Below are 6,557 nucleotides of genomic sequence, written 5' to 3'. Positions count from 1 at the left end.
CATTTGTACTTTTCTCCTTCGTTCCCAAAGCTTTCCGTTGTCACGACTTCCCTTTTTCTGTTAGTCTAGTCCGGCTCGGCCTATGTGACTCGTGTGGGGTTTCTAACCACTTCCCACACCCCAATTTACTCTGGGCTACCTACTTTTACACTCGGCTCTTGTTTCCGCATCTATGAAATTTTCAGCATATTTCCCAGGGGGTCACCCATCATGGGATTACTCCCACCTGAGCACGCTTAACCTTGAAGCTTTAATGCATTTCAATGTCTCGGTGTCAATATTTTTACTTCCGCTTCCTCGTACTACTTATGCCGCATAATATGGAACGAGTTGGGGTCTCGGCAGTTTTCGAAACGTCCGCGTAACACGTCTTTTCCTTTATTTACAGTTCTAACCTTCGCAATTTTCGGGTGTTCGCCTTTTACCTATGCGTATGGCCACTTCCGTCCAAATTTCCAAATTCTCAATGTGTTCAGTAATACAGAGGACAGTATAGGGAAAAAAATAAATTTCGAATTAATTAACACATGTCTATCACAGAGGATACTGAAAAAGTACCTGTGGCCGCGTCTGCGGAAGCCTCAGGGTCCTGTCGTCCTGTCAGTGCATATAGGCGGTGCGGAGGACCGGCTGAACTAGGTGCTCCTCCCCTACCTCGGCCGCGGCCTGCTGGAGCCTGAGAAGTCTGTCCACGAGGGCGCACGGTCGACGACGAACCGATCGCTGATCCGGCTGGCTGAGTTTGGCCTCCTCCATCCTTTAGTGGGCAATCACGTACAAAATGGTCAGTCCGACCACAGGCAAAACAACCACCGGTGTCTAGGTAGCACTGCCCAGAGTGTGGCTTGCCACACCGAGCACATCGTGGTGGGGGAAGCCCCGTCCTGCTAGAATCGGCTCTGTACTGGAGTCTTGAAGCCTTAGAGCCTTGTCCTGTTCCTGAATTGGTAGGTCGGTCAAATCCCCATTCCGCTAATCGAGGAGGTGCACTGGCCGCTGGTTGGCCCGAATACCCAGATTGCTCTTGTGCCTGCCCCCCTCTATACTCGCTCCTACCCCTAGAAAATCTGCCTTTTTTTCTGGAACCCCTATCTGGATAGCTCTCCTCTCTCCGTGTCTGATACTGCTCCTCCAGATTTTGGGCGTGGGCCTGGATGCGAGTAATAGTCATCCCGTCTTGGAGTGAGGCCGTCAAACACTCCTTAACCAAATGTGGCCCTAGCCCGCTTACAAATCGGTGCACATGGTCTCCCCTATCTGCTATCAGGGCGGGGGCATACCTGGCGAGCGAGTTGAAACGAAGGCTGTATTCCCGAACGCTCATATTTCCCTGTCTCAAGTTCAAGAACATATCGGCTCGAGCCCGTCGAACCTCTGGCGGTAGAAAATGTCGTAGGAAAGCCTCAGTGAACTCCTGCCAAACCGGAGGGGGTGCATTTGCTCCCCTCGATGATATCCAGTTACCGTACCACAGAACTGCCACATCCCGCAGCCTGTATGAAGCCAACTCTACGGACTCCGTATCCGAAGCATGTATGATCCTCAGAGTCCTCAGCATCTCGTCTATAAAACCCTGCGGGTCCTCCTCTGGCTTCGATCCATAGAACTCTGGCGGCTTCAGGGTAATAAAGTCTCGGGCCCTTGCGCTTACCGCCCTGTCGCCTGTGTCCACATCTTGCTGCTGAGCTTGCGCGGCGACTAGCTGGGTCAATAACTGGATGGCCTCTGCCATCTGCTGGCCCGGAGCTGCTGGCGGTGGAACTGGAGGTGCGGGGGCTGGAGCTGGAGCTCTTCCCTGCTCTGCCGGTGCAGGGGGTGCAGGAACAGTCTGAGGGGGAGCTTCATTGTGAGATTCTTCTTCGTCTAGCTCCTGTTCAACTCTGCGGGCCGCCGCCCCCTTGGCTTTCTCGGCCGTCGTAGCCTTTCTCTTCGGCGGCATTACTGAAACCATAACATCGGTTTTAGAAAAGGAGCATGGAAGCCTGGTAACATAGCTCTATCGCACGATTTCAGAATACAAAGAAGGTCACATTTCCTAAATGCCCTGTAGCCTCCTGTCTATAAGTATGGCGCGCTACACACCCATAGACAAGACTCTACTGGACACGGCTCGTAGACAAACCCTAGGACCGAACTGCTCTGATACCACTTCTGTCACGACCCGACCAGGGGCCGTGACGAGTACCCGATACTTGTACCGAGCACCCCTTAGCTATCCTGTACAAACAGTGCCATATTTTTTTTTTTTCTAAACATTAACATTTGCAGTAAACTTTCTAATATCGCGTTACACCAGAACGCGGACCATTCGGAATAAAATACATTAAACTGTACATAGCTGACTGTGTATATCTGTCTACGAGCCTCTAGACATAGTACAGTTATACAGAGAAAGGGCCGAGTACTATCGCGCCCGAAATACATACACAAAATAGTACCGATGAAATAAGGCTCCGGAACAACTGGAGCGCTGTCGAATGCTGCTGATAGGGCACTAGGAATCTGGTCCGTATACCTGCTGACCTGCGCGGCATGAAACGCAGCGTCCACAAGAAGGGACGTCAGTACGAATAATGTACCGAGTATGTAAGGCATGGAAAACAATACAAGCAGTAACATGAAGTACGATCAATAATAATATCACGGAGCCATAGGGCGTATAACGAGGCAAGAACGTAACCTGTACATAGGAAGGCCCCTCTTTAGGCCTGCTGTCATGTAGGCTTGTCTTTTCGTCTTTGAAACGTTTCTTTTCATAGGCATAGGAATCACATCTTTATATTACTTATTCTCGTGTACAGAAATAAAACAGTACGTTTCAGTAACGGTATCATTTGCTCACGTTTACGGACACCGAATACAATCGGCTCTCCCAACCCCCCCCTCGGTGTCCCTTATTCATGTATACAGAAAACAGTACAATTCAGTAGACGGTATCTTTCATTTACATTTACAGACGCCGAATACAATCGGCTCTCCCAACCCCCTCCCCAACGATGACCCAACATAGTACATCACATATGTATCACACATTATATATATATATATACAGACGCCGCGTACGGCTCATCCCATATCCCGCGTCCGGGCATCCCGCGTCCAGGATGGAATCCAGCTGAATCAGGTGGTGATATAACAGTGGCCCTTCCCTTTTTCCCCACATACACATACATATACATTTACTCATCTTTTATGCATATACATGTCTTATATACATTTACTTTACCATATATATATACATACCCATACACGTATACCCGTTTTATGTACCTATATCATATAAGCACACAAGAGAGCCAAGGAAAATCATGTATCCATCGGAGTGACATAAGGTCGGTGACCTCCGATTACATTACGGAATGCTAGTGATAGCTTTGTCTCACCTTGAAGGAACAAGTGTTTTAAGGCGAAACTATCAACGGAAAATAGTGTTACAGTAACCGAAAATGAAATCTTAGGTATTTTAGAAAATAAAGTTATAACTAGAAAATATAAATATGATTCAACAATTAGTTTATCGCTTTCATGTTTATATGAAGTACTTGGCTTAGTCGTAGAGTCGTTCCGGTCGTACTTATCATAGCTACATTCTCTTGTCCGACATTGTCATTATCATTATCATCATAGAAACACTCCCGCTGGAGTAGTCATAGTACTTATCACTTGGTGACGAAATCGGGATCAAAGGCCCCCTTTTGATTCACTTCAAGTACGTTAACCAAGATTATAGGAAAATCCGAGAGTAACGGGCCCACCTCGGGCCGGACGAGGTAGCGTATATAATTTACCCATAGTACGTGTCATAACGTTACTTGTATGAGTCTTAGGGTAATCGGGTCCCACTTAGGCAAGTTATAGAGGTCTAGAAGGTCTTTTCATCGTTTTGCACACTTTCTACTTCAATTCAATTGAACGAAAAGTTGAAAACTTTAGGTGCGGATTCCGGGGATTAGGGTTATCCCCGAGACTCGTACCCGACTTCGTTTAGTTAAGACATGCCATAGAAAGAAAGGTGAAGCCTTACATACCTCTTTCCGCTCCTTTAGCTACTCCAAATTCGAGTCACAATCTCGTCAAAATCTGCGATTTGGTCATTTTTACCAAAACTCTCATTAGCATACTTAGAGTTAACACCTTAAGGAAACAATTGGCTACCGAAATTTCGGCAGCATTTCCTCTGTAAATACACCATCCTCGACATTCAATATAACCAAATTCTTGATAAACACAATCCGGGAATTCAAACCCGGCCAAACTATTATCATAGCTCAATAATCACACTAGTGATTCACACATTTAGTTCAAGACACATGATATCAATTTGCTACTTTCTTCAAAACTTTCCAACTTCAATAAACACAATAGCAACCTTGTAATATATATTTCCTCAACATTATACTAATACCATTACTTACTATCCATGCAAGAACATTGTCCTCCAATATACATAATCTCCCACTTACCAATACTTCACCAAGGTCACCAAACCTTTATTTGCGATATGAAATCTACGACACAACAACTACAACATTGAATATAACTTGCTCATTATTCTTCATTCTTCAACACATATACATTGCCATACATACAATATACACGGCCATGTACACATAATAAAATTACTATACCTCACGGCCATACACAACATCAATATTCTCCAACTCATTCAACTTTCATTTTCTACACATTACTTACAAACATAACAACCAAATACTAGTTAACACAATTGAAGCATGGCTTCTACACATACATATAGGTACACGGCCACATATCATATTTCTCTCCTTCATGAATTTCATCCATTTTAGCATACTACAACACATATAAACCATATATAACACATAAAACAAGATTAGAATTTACCTATCTTCTTCAACTTCTTATTTGCCTAACTCTTGGCAACTTGTATGATTTTGAACCTTTCTTGCTCCAACAACAACTCCACCTTGTTAAGCACCCTTCACTTGGTAGAAAATGATTTTTGGAGGAATTTTGCAAATGTTTCTTGGGAATTCTTGTTATGGCCGAATGGCCTAGGTTATTTTCTCCTTCTTTCTTTTCTCCTCAAGTCTTGAAATTTCTAGAGGTTAGCAAGATAAGGATGACTTACTCATCCTATTTATTGACAAATTTTTGTTCAATATGGGCTTGGACCCAAGTCCTTGGCCGGTTGGGCCTAGAAATTTCCCAAATATTTACTTTCAAGCCCACTTGTATTTTTTTGCTAGTTTATGTAACCAAAATTGCCCTTCATCTTCTTCCATATTTTCACGAGTCATATTGCGAATTTCCCTTTATGCCCTTGACCTTCCTTATTAATTCCACTTCTAAGTTTTTCATAAGCAACTCATATGTCAAACAAAATAAGATATGGCCTTGCTTGTTATCTTCCCGCGATTGCCTTGAATTATCCGAATGTGAAAAATGCGGGATATAACACTTATATATATACGTCACAACAAAGGCCAAAGCGTCACCCCCTGTCAACTATGCCTTATATATATACATCACAACAAAGGCCACAACGTTACCCCTTATCAACTGTGCCTTTTATATATATATATATATCACAACAAATGTCATAGCGTCACCCCTGTCAATTGTGCCTTATATATATACATCACAACAAAGGCCAGAGCATCACCCCCTATTAACTGTGCCTTATATATACGCATCACAACAAAGGCCACAGCGTCACCCTCTGTCAATTGTTCCTTATATATATACATCACAACAAAGGCCACAGCTTCACCCCGTGTCAACTAAGCCTTATATATATACATCACAACAAAGGCCACAGCGTCAGACTCTGTCAACTGTGCCTTCTATATATACATCACAACAAAGGCCACAGCGTCACCCCCTGTCAACTGTGCCTTATATATATACATCACAACAAAGGCCACAGCGTCACCCCCTGTCAACTATGCCTTATATATATACATCACAACAAAGGCCACAACGTTACCCCTTATCAACTGTGCCTTTTATATATATACATCACAACAAAGGTCATAGCGTCACCCCTGTCAATTGTGCCTTATATATATACATCACACTAAAGGCCACAGCATCACCCCCTGTTAACTGTGCCTTATATATATGCATCACAACAAAGGCCACAGCGTTACCCCCTGTCAACTGTGCCTTATATATATACATCACAACAAAGGCCACAGCGTCACCCCTGTCAACTTTGCCTTATATATATACATCACAACAAAAGCCACAACGTTACCCCTTATCAACTGTGCCTTTTATATATATACATCACAACAAAGTTCATAGCGTCACCCCCTGTCAATTGTGCCTTATGTATAAACATCACAACAAAGGCCACAGCATCACCGCCTGTTAACTGTGCCTTATATATATGCATCACAACAAAGGCCACAGCGTCACCCCCTGTCAATTGTTCCTTATATATATACATCACAACAAAGGCCACAGCGTCACACTCTGTCAACTGTGCCTTATATATATACATCACAACAATGGCCACAGCGTCACCCCCTGTCAACTGAGCCTTATATATATACATCACCACAAAGGCCACA

The sequence above is a fragment of the Lycium barbarum genome, unplaced genomic scaffold (genome assembly GCF_019175385.1).
Source record: "Lycium barbarum isolate Lr01 unplaced genomic scaffold, ASM1917538v2 unchr_scaffold_01, whole genome shotgun sequence".
Taxonomy (NCBI): Eukaryota; Viridiplantae; Streptophyta; class Magnoliopsida; order Solanales; family Solanaceae; genus Lycium; species Lycium barbarum.
The sequence above is the reverse complement of the archived record's forward strand: the minus strand, read 5'-3'. Positions refer to the sequence as shown.